Raw genomic sequence first — 20,696 nt, 5'->3', positions numbered from 1 at the left:
AAAGTTTAGAGGGTTGCTAGACTTTTTCTAGACTATGTCTTCCTTCTGCACCGTTCTTTCTTGAATTCGGGTATTATAACACGGGGTTGTTATTTGCTTCTGTACTCAATGTTGGAATGCCAAGTTACTTTTCTACTCGGACACTGGAACACCAAGTTTCTCCTTGTATTGGATCACTAGAACACAAAGTTTATTCCTGTATTGGAACGCCAAGTTGTTCTTGTACTGAGGTACTAAAACATTGAGTTGCTCTTGCTCTTGTACTTGAGTATTAGAACACTGAATTGCTCATGTACTTAAGTATTGTGACACCAAATTGATCTTATACTCGGACACTAAAATCTTGAGTTGCTCTTGTACTTGGGCATTATAACACCAAGTTACTTTTGCTTATGTACTCGGGTATTGGAACACCAAGTTGGTCCTTGGTCGATTAGGATTGTGTACCCATCAGTTGACAATGGTGACAGTGATAACCCTTGGACTATCTTGCTCATGGTCATGAACTTTGGTCGGCAAAACCCTATATGGTAGTGTAGGGTTGTGCACAACTTCTCAATTGTTGCGGTTATGCTCATGGTGACAACCTCGTTTGAAGGGTATATTCCTACGGTCAATGACTTAAGGCTATGTTCTTGTAGGGTCATAGGACCTAGCCACCCTTTCATGTCAATGAGGGAAATGTGATCTCTCTTCGACCTCTAAGATTCCTTTTGTAGTTTATTCTTTTGATATCAATGTTTTGAAGATTAGGATTATTCCCAGTCTTTGTCGTTGTTGGAGTGATTTGGCCGTTTTCGGCGTTTGGACTACTAAGCTCCTTTAGGAGTGGTTTGTGCAAGATTCTACTACTCAAACAGAGTTTGACGACTGCTAATTAGGTTGTTCCTATTTGGAGGGATTGCTCTTTCTCTATTTTGTCAAAGTTTCTAGTTTTTTCAAGTGTTGTATTGTCGTGCAACTCTTTCTTTCGCTATTGCTTCTCTTACACATGCTTCTTTTTGGACTTCGTGAATGAGGTCCAAATAAGCTCAGAGGTTATCTTCATTGTGTGCTTAATTAAAGTGTTGTCTTGTCGAGCTCTAGTAGTGTGTGACTCCTATTTTCCTGTGAGGATCATTTTGGTGAGGCTTTTGGGCTTCTAATGAAGGATGGTGTAAGTGGGACCACCTAAATTGCCAATTGCACAGTGCATAGAAGTTTCTTGATGGAAATATTGTTAAAAGTTTATTAAGTAGACTCTTAGGAAAGAGAGGTGAGTCACCATAGACAAACTTAAGAATCTTGTCTTTCCTAGCTAGAGTTTTCCCTAGATCATTTCATATAATTTTCCTCATAAAAAATTATGCCTTTAATTTGGCGAAACATTGTTAGCCATATCACTTGTACTTCATCCTCTTTTAGTTGAGTTTCTTCTCGTACCTTGCGTATGAGGTTGATCTATTAGCATTCTCATGCATTGAGGATTTTGTGGTTGTTGTGGTTAAAACCGATTTGTAAGTTATCATCATTATGAGCTTTCCTCGAAGCTTCATCACTGAGTTGGAGTATTAGGCTCTCAAGAGTCAAGTTATTGCCTCTTTGTTATAACACTCCATGTTTTAATAAGAAAGAGACTTTGATGAAAGATATTCTGGTGTGAGAGAGGAGAGATCCATCACCTAGCTATCCAAATGCACCATTGACAAAAGTTACTTTTTCATCTGAATTTATTCATTGTTTTTATTGATTTTGAATTAAGTTTCGGACAAGTTTTCCTTTGAATTGTTGTGAGACTTCGTCACGTTTGGTTTGTCATCGACAAACTCAATCTTTCTTTAAGCTCCACATTGATATTTATGGCTTCTCGATATTTCTGGTGCAAATTAATAATTATTATATCTTGGGAAATTGTATCTTTATAACAAGCTAATAGTTTTTGCCACATGAGCTTGGTGTACGAGGTAATCCTTTGATGATTCAATATGAAGCTTTTCCTCTTTTTGAAATTCTTATTTTGGAAGTGAAAGCTACGGTGAGAGGTGAAAATGTAATGATGTCATGTGGGCCACCACAAGACCTTGTGAGAATTCTAACTTTGGTTTCACCCGTTGGGGGAGAGCGAGCAACAATGGGGTATCAGAACCCCGCAACTACACTCTATCGTGGGCATGATGTGTACATCTCCTTCAATTGTAGCTCATATTCTCTTCTCAAAGAGATTATTTTTGTGGCATTTGTCATAGTTTAAAAATAAAAAGGAAGAAAGAGCTGCAAAGCATGATGTTGCAACTTTTGTCACTATGGTAATTCTTTGAATCGTCACCAACATGCAGACTTCAAGCCTTAGAGTTGTCTAGAAAATCATTGGATTTTGGCTGCCTTTGTAGTCACCAAGTACAATGTCATTTGCAAGCTATCCTAATTGCTTATTGTTTAGGGCGGGTGTTATCCAAGCCTACCATTAACTTGGATGAAGTAAATAGAATATATATATATATATATATATATATATATATATATATTTGTTGTGAATGTAGATACTTCCAAGGAGAAAATACTACATTGAGTGGTTTTAGGATGTATATTGAATGAGGACTACTAAAATGAGGTTAACCTAACTCTACTGATATTGGATTCATATAAAGGAAGATATTATGTGGTCAAAGTTGATGGATGTTTCTATGAAAAGAAAAAAGAGAACAACTTTTCTATGTGTTTTTTTTGTATCATTACCAAGAGAAAAAGTCCTTATTTATATATACAAAAAGGTAGTTTAAGGGATACAACTTAAGGGTTACAATAGTTAATGCAAACAATTTAAATAACATTAATAGTAATCAATCATGAGTGACGATTAGCAAGTCAATGAATATCCATCAATTTCATAACACTTCCTTTTAGGTGTCCATTGATTAGAGAATGTACCTCGTTAGTATCTTACTAGGAAAAACACTTTGCGATAAAAATCTAGTGGAGGAAAAATAATACATAAATCTAGTGGAGGAAAAATAATACATCTTTTTTATTCTTCGATATAATATTATTCATCACATCTTCTATTTCCCCCCTCATGTAACTTACATCATTAAGATTACATAGTCCAATCTTGTGAACCAATTACTCCAAGGTTCTCCTTAGCAAAGACTTTATAACTAAATATGCCAGATTTTCACATGAAAGAATCTTTTAGATCTCTATATCACCATTTCTTTGAAGATCATGAGTGAATTTTTTTTTTGAAGAATATGTTTTGTTTTGTTACCTTTAATATATCGTTCTTTCAATTGAGAAATATATGCACTATTGTCTTCATATATGGTTGTTGATTCCATATTTTTCGATGATAGATCCTAATTTTGTCGCACATGTTGAATTATAGACCTTAACTAAACACTTTCACGACTTACCTCATGTAATGCTAACATTTCTGCATGACTTAACGATGTAGTTGTTATGGTTTGTTTCATAGACCACCATGAATTTGTTATGCCACCGCATGTGAACAAATATCCTATTTCTGATCGACCATTGTGAGGATCTGATAAATAACCTGCATCTGAATAACCCATTATATATGATTTTGAATCATTTTGATAAAATAAGCCCATGTTAATAGTGCCCTTAAGATAACAAAGTATATGTTTTATTCCAGACCAATGTCTTGTAGGCTAACAAATTTATAGCAAATTCTATATCAGGTCAAGTATAATTGGCAAGACATATTAATGCTCCTATAGCACTAAGATATGGTACTTCTGGACCAAAAAGTTCTTCATCCTATCCTTAAGGTCTAAAAGGGTCTTTATCAACATCTAACGACCTTACAACCATTGAAGTACATAATGAATGTGACTTGTCTATATAGAACCTTTTAAGTACCTTCATTATAGAAGCTTCTTGATGTACAAAAACACCTTTATTTAAATACATAATTTGTAATCCCAAAAAAAACTTTGACCTTCTCAAATCCTTCTTCTTAAACTCTTTCTTTAAGTAATCAATTCCTTTTGTGAACTCATTAGGAGTTCCAACGATGTTTATGTCATCTACAAAAGCAACAATAATGGAAAATTCATTTTCTAATATTTTCATATAAATAGAAAGACTAATATGATCATTTCTATACCCTTCTTTTAACAAGTACTCACTAAGACAGTTATACCACACACGTCCCAATTGCTTTAATCAAATAAAGGGACTTATTCCGTTTTGTGAATAATCCTCTTTAGAATTTTTCTTGTTGGGCAAATTAAATCCTTTAAGGTTTTAATATAAATATCATTCTCAAGAGAATCGTACAAATAGACTGTAACATAATCCATTAGATGTAAATGCAAACTTTCTTGTGCAACTAGGATAATCAACTAGTGAATATGTTTCTTCATGTATCAATACCAGGTTTTTGTGAAAAATCTTGAGCAACTAACTATGTTTTGTATTTAACAATTTCATCATTCTTATTTTGTTTTTGTGCAAAAATCGATTTGTACCCAATGGGTTTTACACCCTCATGTTGCAAATTATATGTCCAAAGACCTTTCGTTTAACAAACAAATCTAATTATGCTTCTGTTGCATCTTTTCATTTTGACTAATCATTTCTTTGTCGACAATCTTCAATGATCATTTGTTCTTGATTCTTATTGTCACTCATAATGTAACATCCTAGTCAGATATTACTAATTTAAATAAAATAAAATAGGAAGTAAATACAAAATTGCATTAATAATAACTCCTCTTCCCAAAATGCAGGAAAACTAAGTCATTTATTACATCGCCAAAGATTCAAAATCCAAAAAAAATAAAATAAATGCCAACTACAAGTTCCAAGTATGTATAAATAAAGGTTTACAAAATCATTAAAATCCATAAAATCATAAAACTCCATGAAAAGCTTTCCCATGCTAACCCCTCACCGGCACTATGCCTCACCAGCACCACTTGTAACATCATCTACTCCCATGTAAAGAATTACACGATCATCGCCAAACACAAGTAGATAAGGTGAGCTAACAGATAAACATATTGACAATTCAAATATATATGCATACACCCATCAAAGGAACTCTATCCTTTGATTGAATACCACATGGCCAACACCATGTTATTCATGTTCTATATCTTTAAATGATAACCTCAAGAATACCCTTTGCTGCCACCACCTACAAGCCACAACTTGTAGAACACGTGAGGGAAAACATGCTACGAACCATACTCTACAATGCTAGGTGGAGTTCCCAATACGAACCATAGTTCGTACTCTTGACACTAAATTAGCAGGTCACTAGCCACAACCTATGATTGCTCAATCGAGTGGATGTAAGACCTGTGAAATTTAAATAAGTAAATAAATAAATATGGGTAGTGGAACTTTTATGGCATTTAATGTTAAGATTTATGACGTGGAAAAATATTAACTCAAATGGTTGAGAGTACTTAGTTAGATTGAGAGGACTTGGGTTCAAATCCTATGCATGCCATTTAGGTGTTATTTTAATCATGTAATTTTAATAATATGTTGAGCGTGAAGAGGTATAATATAATCTTATATTTATAGAAATTATCAAGAAACATGAATTGGATTGATGGTTGTGGGTGTGCTTGGTAATTGGCATGAGTATGGGTTCAAACCTTGGTAGATCCAAATTAAACTTTCCTTTTTGCCAAAATTTCTTTTGACATGAATGTGAAAGGATAGATGAAACCCTAGCCACCTTAGAGAGGCAGCCAAGAGGGCTGAAAAAACAAACCATAATGTATCTTGAATAGCAATTAACACAACCTTAATGCTATTTTTCGTTTTTGGATCAATGATGGTTAATTAAGTGAAATTAGAGTGGGAGAGAGAAGAGAAAGAAAGGAAAAAGTATATGGCAGCCTAGGGAAAACATCTGGAATTGTTTTGAGAGCATAAGAGTTGCGTTCAGAGAGGATTGAAGGCTGTTGCAGAAGCTGTTAAAAGAAACCATTGTTGATCAAGAAGAACATTAAAATTTCCAAGTGAGCAAGAATTATCCAGGTTAGGGGAGCTTTATCACGATAATTTTATGTTTTGATTGACTGTATAACATATATAACTTGATGATGCATGATTCCCCTTTACCACGTTTAAATTTCGCAGGTGCAGGAAGAATGTTGGGGTTCCTAGAACAGCAGGAATCGCCTGGCGGCACCTTGGTTGCCGCCAGGCGCCATACCAAGGATGCATGGTGTTCTGATTCACAAAACGCTATTTTTCGTATTTTCATGGAACATGAACCGCCTGGCACTGGTTTTATACCGCCAAGCGCCAGGTTCCTGATTTCTGGGTGTTAGGCGCCATTATTTTTCTAGTTTGTGCATTTTTCGTAAAACTTCATTTTTCGGTTCGTTAACCGTCCGATTTAGGTGAAATTTTGACAGGTGGTCTATAACATGTAGTTCTTCACTTTCAACTGTGGAAATTTGATTTGGGGGTCAGTAGCTAGAGATATAAATTACTCAATATTGCTGATTTTGGAGTCTTTAAAATACATGAATAAGCTCTTGATAATTTCAAGTAACTTCTAATGAAGCATGATGGGGCTATGTGGTAAGTCTCTATCAATTTGAATGTTCCTTTGGGTTAGTCACATGTGGAGAATTGGTTATGGGTGAATGCATGTGTGAGAATATTAATTTGTATTGGTGCATAGGATCATGTGCTTAAATTGTTAGAATGCTGCTGCTTATATTTTTTTGAGCATGCGTTATTCGTAAGTTAGAATTGAATGCTAGCATGGATTTAAAAGGGGAATATATATATGAAATGTGAATGGATTGATTTTACTTTGTTCCGGGTGCTTAAAAACCAGTACTGCGCAAGTACTAGTGTAGCGCTTAGCGGTGGTGTTTGACCGCCAAGCGAGAGCTACAAAACTAGTAGAGAATTGAAACGTGTAGCGCTTAGTAATAAGGGTTGTCCTTCTAGACAATACTTGTAGAAAAAGTAGCATCAGAGGCGCTTGGCGCCTGACGACATGTGTCCCCTGCCAGGCGGTCTAGAAGCCTTTTGCGCGTGGCGACTCATGTGGAGCGCGAGGCTATTTTTGAGGAAGCAGACATTGTGTTTTGCTTGCTTTGGATGTGCGTGGTCTACGAGGCTTTGGGCGATATCTCAAGGGTTAGATGCTGGAGTATTCCTAGAGTTATGGCTCAGGATGGAGGGTAATACGGCATTCTTTAAGTTGTGGCTCGGAATAACGAGTGTTCCCTCATGTGTTCTACAAGTGGTGACTTGTAGGTTGGAAAACAACGATAGCTTGAGATTATCAACCAAAGACGTAGAACATGGATTACATGGTGGTGGCCATGTGTGATGAGACCAAAGGATGAAGTTCCTTTAATGTGTGTGTTTTGTTATATAAATTGTTGCATATGTTTATATTCCTTTAGCTCACCCTATATGCGTGTGTTTGGCGATGATCGTGTATGCGGTACACAGGAGCAGATGACGTTGCAGATGGTTCTGATGGAGCGTAGATCCGGAGCGTGGGCTAGTTGGGAAACTTTGTGGCAGTGTTTCATCATATTTTTATGAGTTTTAAGGATTTCTTGTAATCATTATAATTATAGAACTTGGCTTTATAATGAGGTCGATTTTGATAATGTATTGTGTTATAAAAATTGGATTGGAGTTAGTTTTATCAGTGTAATAAAGTTTTAAATTCTCGCAGTTTTGGGAAAATGATTTATAATAAATGAAGTATTATTATTACATTTTTATTTTATTATTTAAAATCTGTAATATCCGAGCGGGATGTTATAGTGGAGACCCTCCGTATGAGTCACAACTCACACACTCACACCGACAACACACACCATTCCGAGCCACAACTCAAGGAATGGTCCAGTAAGTCCATCTTTAAGGTATCACTGAAAGCCTTGCAGACCACGCACATCCAAATCATACAAACCTATGCGCCTGCATTATTGCCTAGTGCTGCTCCAAAGTCGCTAGGCGAAAATTAGTTGCAGACCGCTTGGCGGAAGCCACAAGTCGCCAAGCGCTATGCACTACAATACTCACTGTCTTCCAGCTATCGCCTAGCGGGTTTGCTCCCGTCGCTAGGAGATACGCGCTCCAGACCTCATTGCTTTTGTAGCTATCACTTGGTGGTCCAAGCCTCGTCACCAATCGCTACACCAATACAATGAGTTGTACTGATTTTTCACAGCATGTGTAAGACCCGTGAAATTTAATTAATTAAATAAATAAATAATTAATAAATGCGGGTAGTGGGAATCTTGATGACATTAAATGTTAAGTGGTATGGTGTGGAAAAGTACTAGCTCAAATGGTTGAAAATACTTGGTTATGTGTGAGGACTTAGGTTCAAGTCCTATGTATGTCATTTATGTGTTTTTTAATTATATTGTTTTAATCATGTGATGGATCATGATGAGTGATCACTTAAGCTTAGGATTGTATGAATTGGTATGAAACATAAATTGGGTGAATTGGTTGTACATTGGTTTGATGATTGGAGGGTTGTGTGTTCAAACCTTGATAGACATGAATTAAACTTTATTTTTGCCAAACTTACCTTTGGGAATGAATGTGAAAAGGAAAGGAAAAACCTAGATGGCCAAGGGGCAACCCAAAAGGGCTGAAAAACAGTACATTAAGATCCATTGAATAACCATTACCCCAACATTTAACTATTTTTCGTTTTGGCCAATTAACCCTAATTAGAGTACAACTAAAGAGGCAATTTAGGGGTGAGAGAAGGGGGGTTAAGGGCTGAAATCCGTCTGCACTTTGAAGAGGAAAATTCAGAAAGAAATTGGAGAGTGTGCTGTGAGGTTTGAGTGCAACAAAAGGTTAAATTGGGAGAAAGCTTGAGGCAAGTCATTGGTGATCAAAGGAACAGTCAAACTTGCCAAACTTTAAGAAAGGGTTCCAGGTTAGGGGAAACTAAATTCGTCTTTGTATTTTTGTGGCTGATGTATGATGTGTGCAAAGATTCTGTGTATGATTATATTAAAAAATGTATGAATACCTTGTGCTATGTTGTGTGATTGTGTTCTTAAGCCGTTGGGTGTGTGAACCAATATTGAAGGAAAAGAATTACGGCTGTTTGCGATTTTTTAGTATTTTCTGAGTTGAAATCATGCCTGAGAGATTTGCTAGCCATTATAGACTGCTTGGTAATGATTGAGTCGTGTTTTGGTATGGTTTTGATGGTTTGCATGAGTGAAGAGGGGAAAGTCTTTGCAATTTTGGCCTAAGCGAGTCACTCTTGCCTAAGTGAAAATCGCAGAAACTCGTCCCTGGTTTTGGTCCGAGCGTCTCGCTCAGGCGACCAAATTTAGTGTTGAGCGACACGTTATCTCGCTGAGGCGAGAATGGCTCGCCCAGGCGAGCTTGCGAGGAAACTTAGCACGCTTTCTACTTGAATCCTCGTCCAAGCGAGGGATTGGTTGTTTGGGCGAAAAAAGGTTTCGCTCAGGTGGGAAGGTCTCGTCTAAGCGAGAGCTCGCAGAGAAACACTGTAACTCATTCACTCAGGTGAGGGAGTCTAGCTTAAGCGAGATGGACATACTCGCTTGGGCGAAGGCTTCTAGCCTAAGCGAGAACAATGAAGATTCATGCTCACAGTGTTTGATTAAGTTGTGGTTTGCTACGTTATCCAAAAATGTCTTGAATATTGTGCATATGATTGTGATGTTGGGCTTGAAGGACTAAGTCCATAGGTGATCTGGGATGTGGTTGGTTTGAGTCGTGAGCGAGGAATTCGTGATGGGTGGACCGCATGCGGAACGTGAATGGTTTAGATCATTGGAGGTACTCATGTTTGGGATGAGTGAGCGATGGAGTTCATTTCATGCTCAAACTTGAGAATGCTATGAGCAAGGGAGTTCATAGTAGGAAAGGTGGATATGGATGTCTAGGTTTGAGCGAGGAGTCGGATGACGGGCGAGGAAGTCCGTGAAGTAAGACTATGAGCACCGGCTTGTAGGTTAGACCACAAGCGAGGAGGGTCGTGGAAGTACAGTAAAGTCCCATGATCAAGAGTACTGCATAAACTCATAGTGGTTATTAGTGTGAGAAAGTGGGTGTTTATATTAAAAAGATAAATAATTATAGGTGTTTTGGGTGGGTTTATTTCATATTTATTTTTATCTATGTGCATAGCTCACCCTATCTATTTGTGTGTTGTGATGATTGGGTAACTTGTTATCCGAGAGCAGATGATGTTACAGTGAGATGCTTAGTGGCGGAGAGCGGGAGCAGATTACATGGGGATATATAAAGACTTGTTTTATTAAATTTTCATGTAATTTAATTATTGGTTTTTACTACTTTGACTTTTGAATTACAAAGACCGATTATGAATGTTTGACCTTATACCGCGGTTATTAAGTTTTAAAGTTTTAAATTTCCCGCATTTTTGGGAAATGATTTGATAATAAATAAGAACTTTATTTTGATAAATTATTTATTTTATTTATATAAGTAATATCCTACCAGGATGTTACAACATGCACAATTTCCCACACACCTTTTCTACCTCAACACTTACCCAAAAATCCAGAGCCTTAGCTAAATATTGTCAACACTGCTCCCAATCATCATGTCCTATCTCATGCGCATTCAATTAGCTTTATGTTATCCCATATGTAAAAGATCATGCATTTACACTTATCAATTCCACTGAACATTATTGTACTATTCCTCTAATCCTTAATACAACCCTGGTTTAACCATACTAAATTATTCTTTTAATTCCCTGCCACATTATATTACACTTTAACATATTGATTACACTCTTGGCTAATTAAGCCCTCAATAGCGATCCCAATGACTAAGTCCTTTTTCACAGCCAACCTCATTCTTGATCCTAGTTTAGGAACTAAATTGTAATGTATTTATTATCACAATTCTTCCAATCCTAAATCAACCCTTAAATTAATTCATACTACTAATTCATAAATAAACCACCTTGGACCTCTATCTAGAAAATTTCTCAATTCCACATTCAACATTCATCTGACTCACAAGAGTTCCAAACCCACTACTGCACCTCACAGCCACGCAGGTCTCTTATTCTGCGTTGGCGCTTGGCAGCCCAGTCAGTACCGCCAAGCGATGCATAGCATTCTGGAGAGATTCCAGAATTTCCTAGCACTTGTGAAGATCTTTAAATTTTCCTAAATGCATTCCTACAGAGGTGTTCACAATTCCACATTGCATCATATTCCCAAGGTTATCTATTGTTAATTAAAGTTCACATATCTAATTTCATTAAGATAATTCATGCATAAATCATTCATATGCTCACAATCCCAATTCATGTCAAACTCTAAAACAATTTCATAGAAATTTCATCCATTTACCTCAATTATAGCACATTTCCAACAATCACAACCCTCGAATGTCTATCCAACATATGTAATTCCCTTTTTCTTTAGTCAAGGAAACCTAGAAACCCCAAAACAGCAAAGCACCAGCTCCTTGGATTCCTCGCTTCCAATTTGGAAAGCTTACAATTCGCAAAAAGGACCCAAAACAATAAACAATTAAAATAACACATAAATGACATCCATAGGACTTCAACCCAAGTCCTCCCAATATAACCAAGTACTTTCAACCATTTGAGTCTGTACTCTTCCATATCATAAGAACTAGCATTAAATGCCATAAATGTTGTCACTACCCGCATTTATTAAATAGTTATTTATTTAATTATTTAAATTTCTTGGGTCTTACACATAACATTCATTGCTATATTATATGCAAAAGTTTCATCATTATTGACTTTATTTTTGTTAAGATATCTTTAATATCTTATTTTATGTTTTTATTGTTATTATTCTTCATATGTATTTTGGGCTTAGCTCATATGTTCTTTATTGTAAATACAACCCCTATGTGTATTTTCTACACAAGCGAGATTAATCTCAATCCCTATTTTTCTTATAATCAACATGGTATCAAAGCTTAAGGATTTTTTTCCTACCTCTGTCTCTGGTCCACTGCCAGTGTTGTCCACCACTATCGGCCGCTGTCCACCGCCATTGGCCATCGTCCACCGTCGTCGGACGCCGGCCACCGTCCACCGTCATCGCCGCCGTTAGCCGACCGCCACCATCGTCGGAGGTTCAGATTTGACCGACGACCACACGATTGTACTCATCTCGACCTCGACGTTCCACATCTGGGCTTTGTGTTTCTATTGGAGCACTTTCAATTTTTAGAATTATTCGACATGGGCGTCCAACGTTAAACTTTGGCTTGAGAGTCAGGGGTATCTTGATCATCTTACCCTCAAAGTGACTGATGTTGATACCACTAAGTTTCCTCGTTGGAAGAGAATTGATGCACACTTATGCATGGTTCTCAAAAATACGATTCACGCTTCTTTGAAACCATTGTTTCATGCCTACGACACATCTTATGAAGTCTGGGAACATGCCAAATTACTGTACACCAATGACACTCAACGTCTATATGGTGTCTGTCAAGACCTGCTTAATGTGGTTGCTTTTCGTACTCAAGACCCTATGAGAGATTATGTGGGTAAGGTGACTGATGTTTTTCATGAATTTAATGAAGTATTACCTCTTGCCTCTACTTCTGCTCAGGAAATCGAGCAATAATCACGCTTCTTAACGGTTGTGATGTTACACGGGCTTGCTGAAAAATATTCCCATGTCCGTCATTAGATTTTGGGTTCTACTGTTATACCTAATTTTACCTCTACTTGTTCCACCCTTTTGCATGTGCCTTGTAAACCTTTCGTTGATCCACCTGTCCATGCCAATGATTCCTCTACTTTGGTATCTCACCGTGATGATCGCCACCACTCACACAAGCCATAGAAAGGGTGTCACTAGGGATGGCAACGGGTCGGGTCGGACACGGATAGTATGATACCCGTACCCGACCCACTAAAAAAAAATTTGCTCGTTACCCGCCCGTTTACCCGTCGGGTATCCGCTTAAAAAAAATCTGCGGATATTTTTAAAACCCGCGGGTACCTGTGGATACCCGATACCCGCAAATATTTAAAAAAATATGTATTTTATAAATTTTTAATATAAGATTATAAAAATAAAATATAAATTAAATCAAATTATAATTATAATTATAATTATAATTATAATTAAATTTGACATAATAAAATATACTATTACTTCTAATTTTAATTAAATTTAACTTAATAAAATATAAATTAAATTTTAATTTTAATTTTTTGCGGGTACGGATAGTATGATACCCGTACCCGACCCGTTTATAATCGGGTATTAAAATACCCGCTACCTGCTACCCGCGGGTAATAAATACCCGTGGGTAGTAACTATCCGTTGCAGATTTTATCCGCGGATATCTGCGGGCACGGGTATTTTTGCCATCCCTAGGTGTCACAAGTGTGATCATTGAGGTAAGTTCGACCACAAAATTGATCGGTGTTATGCCTTACATTGTCGTCCTCCTCGATCTGCTGCTGTTCCGCACACTGATCCTCCATCAATACCATCTTCTACGGATCCTCATTCATCTGTTTCCGCCACCGACAAATCTGCTTTCTTCAATGAATTTCTCAAATGGAGTGAGGATCATAAGCTTTCTAGTTCCACGACTTCTGTTGCCCACATAGGTACATATTTTGCTGGTCTGACTCAATCTTTATCTGTTAGTCCTTAGGTGTTCGACTCAGGTGCCACCGATCACATTACTGGTAACAAATCTTTGTTTTCCTCTTTGTCCTCCCAAATAATTTACCCTCTATTACAATGGCTAACGGGTCTCGTGTTTTAGCTCATGGTGTTGGGACTGTCAATCTTTTTCCTTTTTTATCCATTGATAATGTTCTTTATGTCCCTTGTTCTCCTTTTAACTTATTTTCCATTAGTCGTATAACTCAATCTCTTGATTATGTTATTTCCTTTACCCAATCGTCTGTTTGTTTATAGGACCGAAGTTCGAGATAGGTGATTGGCACCGGATGTGAGTCCCATGGTCTTTATCATCTCTGCCCTTCTTCTCATGTTGGCACAGTCTTCATGCTCAGTTAGACCATCCAAGTCTTGCCAAGTTGCAACAACTTGTTCCTGGCTTCTCCAAGTTGTCCAACTTGGTGTGTGAGCCGTGTCAGTTAGGCAAGCATAGTCGTAGTTCTTTTCCTCATAGTGTCGCACACAGTGCTTCGTCCCCTTTTGCCTTAGTTCACTCTAACATTTGGGGACCTAGTCATGTTGCATCTAGTCTAGGTTTTCAATACTTTGTTACTTTTATTGATGATTATTCACGGTGTACTTGGTTATTTTTAATGAAGAGTCATTCTGAATTATTTCATATCTTTCAATATTTTTTTCATGAAATTCAAACTCAATTTTGTGTTCCTATTAAAATTTTGCGAAGTGATAATGGTTGTGAATATCTTTCCAATTCTTTTAAACAATTTATGGCTTCACGTGGCATTATGCATCAAACTTCTTATGCATATACACCTAAAAAAATGGGGTGGCTGAACGGAAAAATAAACACCTTATTGAAACCGCTTGCACTCTTTTAATTCATGGTGAGGTTCCTTATTCTTTTTTGGGTGATGCTATTCTTACTGCTTGTTATCTTATTAATCGCATGCCTTCTTCAGTTTTAAATAATAAATTACCTCATTCAATTTTATTTCCTCATGAACCTCTTCATCCCTTACCTCTTAAGGTTTTTGGGTCTACATGTTTTGTGCACAATTTTAGTCCTGAACTTGATAAATTGTCTCCTCGATCACACAAATGTGTTTTTTTAAGGTTTACGCAATCCCAAAAAGGATACAAGTGTTTTTCTCCTTCTCTTAACTACTATTTTGTTTGTGTAGATGTCACCTTCAATGAGTCTTCATTTTACTATAAAAAAAGTTCTTCTCATTCCATTGAGTCTCCATCTAATACCGTCGATTTTCCTAGTCCTGTCAATATTACTATGATCTGTGATCTTCCAGGTGTGCCTTGTACGCCGTCAGTTTCTGTTCCACCACCTTTTCAAGTTTATAGTCGCCGCCATCGTCCTCAACAACCAGCGAGTGACTCACCTCAAGGGCTAACTATTGTGTCTCCTCTGAATCTGACAACTGAGTCTCTCTTTCCACCGAGTGACCTTCCAATCGCCTTCAGAAAAGGTATCTGTTCTACACGTAATCATTCTCCTCATTATATTGCTTTAAGTTACCATAGATTGTCTTCACCTTTTTATGTCTGTCTTTCGTCTATTTCTTCTGTGACCATTCCAAAATCTGTTCGTGATGCATTAGCCCATCCTGGTTGGCGTCAGGCCATACTCGATGAACTGAGTGCTCTTCATAATAGTGGAATTTGTGAGCTTGTCCCATTACTGTCTGGGAAATCTATTGTTGGTTGTAGGTGGATTTTTGCTATTAAGGTTGGACCTGATGGTACTATTGATCGTCTTAAAGCACATCTTGTGGCCAAAGGTTACACCCAAATCTTTGGGTTGGATTATGGTGATACTTTTTCTCCAATGGCGAATATGGCTTTTGTTCGTTTGTTTATTGCCATGGCGGCTCTTCAAAAGTCTCTTTATCAATTGGACATTAAAAACGCTTTCCTTAATGGCGATTTACAAGAAGAAATTTATATAGAGCAACCTCTTGGGTTTGTTGCTCAAGGAGAGTCTTCTGGTTTGGAAAATTTAGCAATGTTGTTCAACAATTTGGTATGACTCGATGTGAGACAGATCATTCAGTTTTTTATCGTCACTCAAGTGCTGGATGTGTCTACTTGATAATGTATGTTGATAACATTGTTCTTATCGACAATGATAATCATGGCATCTCTCAGATGAAACAACATCTTTGTGATCATTTTCAGACCAAAGATCTTGGAAAACTCAGACATTTCTTGGGTATTGAGGTGGCACAGTCTGACAAAGATGGTATTGTTATTTCTCAACGAAAGTATGCACTGGATATTTTGGAAGAAATTGGGTTGATGAATTCAAAATCTGTTGACACACTCATGGACCCCAATACTAAACTTCTGCCAAATTAGGGGAAGCCTATGTCAGATCCCGAACAATATAGAAGATTAGTTGGGAAATTGAATTATCTTATAGTTATTCGTCTTGACATTTCCTTTGCAGTCAGTGTGGTAAGCCAATTTCTTAATTCTTCGCGCGAAGATCATTGAAATGCAATCATTCGTATACTAAAGTATATTAAAGGATCTCCTGGTAAAGGGTTGTTATATGGTTCTAATAACTATACCGGAGTTGTTTGTTATTTAAATGTTGATTGGGCAAGATCTCCTTCTGATAGAAGGTCTACATCCAGATATTGTGTCTCCATCGGTGGTAACTTGATCTCTTGGAAAAGCAAGAAACAAAGTGTTGTGGCAAGGTCTGGTGCAAAAGTAGAATATAGAGCCATGGTTTCAGCCACTTGTGAGCTTGTTTGGCTTAAGCAGTTGCTCAAAGAGTTACAGTTTGGAGAAGTTACTCAAATGACACTTATATGTGATAATCAAGTTGCTCTTCATATCAGTTCTAATCTTGTCTTTCATGAGAGGACTAAACACAGTGAGATTGACTGTCATTTCATTTGAGAAAAGATTATGTCTAGAGACATCAAGATGGAGTTTGTTAACTCAAGTGATTAGTTAGCAGATATTTTCACTAAGTCTATACAGGGACTGAGAATTAATTATATTTGTAACAAGCTTGGTACATACGATTTGTATGCACCAGCTTGAGGGGGAGTGTTAAGATATCTTTAATATCTTATTTTCTATTTCTATTGTTATTTATTATGAATACAACCCATATGTGTATTTTCTACACAAGGGAGATTAATCTCAATCCTATTTTCCTATATTCAACAATTTTTTTTTTGTTTCACATTATCTTATTCATAACATAATTATTGAGATATCATTCTTTTCAACAATTTTAGGTACCTGAGGTTCTTCTAGAATCGAATCATTAATTATGTAAAATAAATCTTTTGGAATTTCCACCTTTTCAATTAGGTCATCTTGCATTTTAGCTCATTTTCTCATTCAAGAGTTTTTATTTTTGGAACCAATAGGCATATCACGCTTCAAACGTGTCTTTGGAACCATCATGCCTAACCATGCTTTAGGCGTGTCATAAATTAATATCAATTCTATTTGGAGCATTAGCAGTTGGTATATGTGATTTAGTTACTCTTTTTCTATCAATAAAAATATATGGTAATTGATTGACTAATTTTGTAAATGAATTATCCTTTGAATTTGCAGTTCACATTCTTTTCTACGAGGATCAAAATGAGATAATCATAATTCATTCTGACCAATATCTTTTTCCAATTGTTTTCTTTCTCTCCCTAATGTTAGAAAAACTTATTCATAAAAAATGACAGTCTTCAAATCAAATTGTAAATAAGTATCTTGGTAATAGTTTAAAATATTTTATTATTCATGGAAAATCATATCTAACATATATTCTCAATCATCTCTGAGGACCCATTATAGTTGCTTTTGGTGGGGGAATCTAAACATATACAACACACACAAAAGTTCCTAAATGAGAAATTTTAGGTTACTCACGAAAAACCAACTACATAATAGAGTACTTGTGATAACTTGTTAGCTTGATGTGAATCAATACAACAACATGCAAAAATGCATTTAGTGAAGTAGCCAGTGGAAGATTAGCTCTCATACGTAATGATCTTGCAACCAGTTTTAGATGTTTTATTAATGATTCTACAAGTCCATTTTGAGTATGAACATCTACTGGATGTTCAACTTCAATTTCAATAGATATGCAACACTCATGAAAAGCATGAGATGTAAATTCATCAGTGTTAGCAAGACAAATTTACTTAATTGGATAATATGGGAAGTGAGCTCTTAATTGTGCTAATAACTTTGCAAATGCTTGATTGTTAGTTGAAAATAAACAAATATGTTATCATTGAGTTGATACATCAATTAAAATCATGAAATATCTAAATGATTCCTATGATAAGTGTATTGAAATACAAATATCACCATGTATTTGTTCTAAAAATGAGATTGACTCATTTCTAATTTTTCTGGTGATGGTCTTATTATCAACTTTTACTTGTGAACATGCAGTACATGAGAGATCATTGGAATGAAGAAGTTTTTGATTCTTAAGTGGGTGTCCACATGAGTATTTCAACTATTTTTTGTATCATAATAGATCGAAGATGACCCAACTGATCACGTCAAACAAGGAACTCATTTTGATTCGTAAGCTTTTGGCCTACAATGACTCGTGTTTCAAATTGCATTAATATATGTGTAGTACAAGACATAAGAGAAGGTTAATAATTTCTCCAATATATGAGTTGTTGCACGATCAACAAAACACAATATATTTATTAGTCTATACAACACTACTGTATACCAAATGATCATATATATAATTAAATTTTAATGTATTTAATAACCTCAACTCGTAGGTACCACCAAAAATTAAACAACTTCGCAAGTCATTTCAAACAAAACTAAGTAAAAAACATCATCTTTGAAAGACTTTGAACCTTTATATATGTATATGTATAGTATAACAAAATCAAAAATACAATATCAAGATGAGTGGTGATTAATGCTTTCATCAGGTTTAGCAAAAGAAACAAAAATATCGAGATGAGTGGCATCTATGCGACTACAATAAAAAACACCATCTTAAGAAACAAAGCATATTTCTATGTTGTTCTTCTCATTTTTTAAGATGCTTTAGTGTACGACAAGTACAACTGAAATGAACTTTACCACCGCAATGATAACTTATATTCTCATCTTATTTGTCATTATTTACACATTTTTCTTTTCCTTTTTTTCACATTATTGTTCTATTTCTGGTGATAAAATGTCTATTTGAAATTTCCTTTATGAACATGATCACTAGCACGACCACAACCACGACCAATGTCACGACTATGACCATAAAAATATGAATTAGAGATATTGTTGCATTCACTTCTAGGAATGGAGCATAACCAATTAGGCGAGTCTCATGATTTTTCATCCAAAACTCATTGTTTTGTTCAGCTACAAGAACACAAGAAATAAATTCAAATTATTTTTGTGAAAGCTCGTTTCACAGTTTTGTTGTTGCAAAAGCAAATTAGTTGCTCACATGCTTTATTTATTTCTTTAATAGCATCACCAAGGCCCATTGTATCTAAATGTATTTTAGCATCTAATATGTACTATAAGTAATATAAGTAATTCTTTCTTGTGATATCAATGACCACAAATTCAAATTGTAAGGTTTGACATATTTAAAACTAATACATAAAATAATAATAATAGTAATAATCATCATCATCATCATCATAAAAATAATAATAATAAGACAGAGATAAAAATTAAGTCAAAAAATTCTTATCACACAAATAAGAATGTAAGATAAAATTATAAATGAATAAAGGAATAGAAGGAGTCTGGATTGAGACATGCAAAACATTGTCCTTGTAGAGAAAAAATTCTCACTAACCCTCAATAGTTGGTTGGAACATCGTATCGTACTCATAACATGTTATACAATAAAACTAATAATGGAGAGAAGAAAAAAAAAGGATAAGAGAATGAAGAAGTTTTTGTGTGAAGTCCCTCTATATAGACACAAAAGACAACCCAAATGATACAACTCAAGCCTTACAATAGTTAATGCAAATAATTTAGATAACATCAATAATAATTAATCATGAGTAACGTTTATCAAGTCAATGAACATCCATTAATTTTATTATATATATATATATATATATATATATATATATATATATATATATATATATATATATATATAAACGAAAGTTTGCATTTTAATAATTAATATAAAAATTATATTGAGTATGGTTTGAGTTTGAATACGCTGGATATTTTTTAAATAATTCTCTATATTTTAGTATTGATATTTTTATATTAAAAATAATTATATTTATTTCAATATTATAAAGCCAAAGTTTTTAAGGAAAATATGATTAAAAGGAGCACACAAATGTTTAACATTCAAACATGCAGTTTTCTTGTTTCTTTTATGGGAGATGAAATCTGTTGCCAGTTTTTTACTTTTTCTTAAAAGTCTTCCCAATTAAAGGTAATTGATATGGTTACATCAACGTGGCCACATTTTTTATTGCAAAATTTTATTAAAAGGTCAATTATGAAGATATTTGGGATTTTTCTTAATAACCATGTGAAAACATGAGATTTGGTGGGCCCTCTTTTCTTGTTCTATCTAAATGCAATTCATTGTGAGAGAACTTTGATATTAAAGAAAAATTTAATTCGTTAATATCTGTTTCTCAAAAATATTTCAATAAATTTTAGTTTATCACTAAAAAATTTCTTAAAATTATTTTTAATACATTAAATATTTAGTTTTTTCTTTTATCATTTGTTTGTCCATAAAATTTTTTAAATCTCATTTTCAAATAAATAGTTGATCAATTACTAAATATTTTTTTGTTAGAATGCATTTTATAGTATTTTTAGCATTTATATTTATAATAATAAATATATGATTTTTCTATTTATAAAAAACATGGTGAACTATTTATAATTTATGCATTGAAGTATTTGATCTCACAAACAAAAATTGTTATTGGATAAGGTGTATATGGATTGGGTAAACATTAAACCTTTTAATAATAAATAAAGAACACTGGTCAGCAAATAATTATCTAATTGGATGTTTTTTTATTCAATTTTCAA

The sequence above is a fragment of the Vigna unguiculata genome, chromosome 8, assembly GCF_037176805.1.
Source record: "Vigna unguiculata cultivar grain cowpea cultivar isolate G323 ecotype 2 chromosome 8, ASM3717680v1, whole genome shotgun sequence".
NCBI classification, from domain to species: Eukaryota; Viridiplantae; Streptophyta; class Magnoliopsida; order Fabales; family Fabaceae; genus Vigna; species Vigna unguiculata.
Note: the sequence above shows the minus strand (reverse complement) of the source record.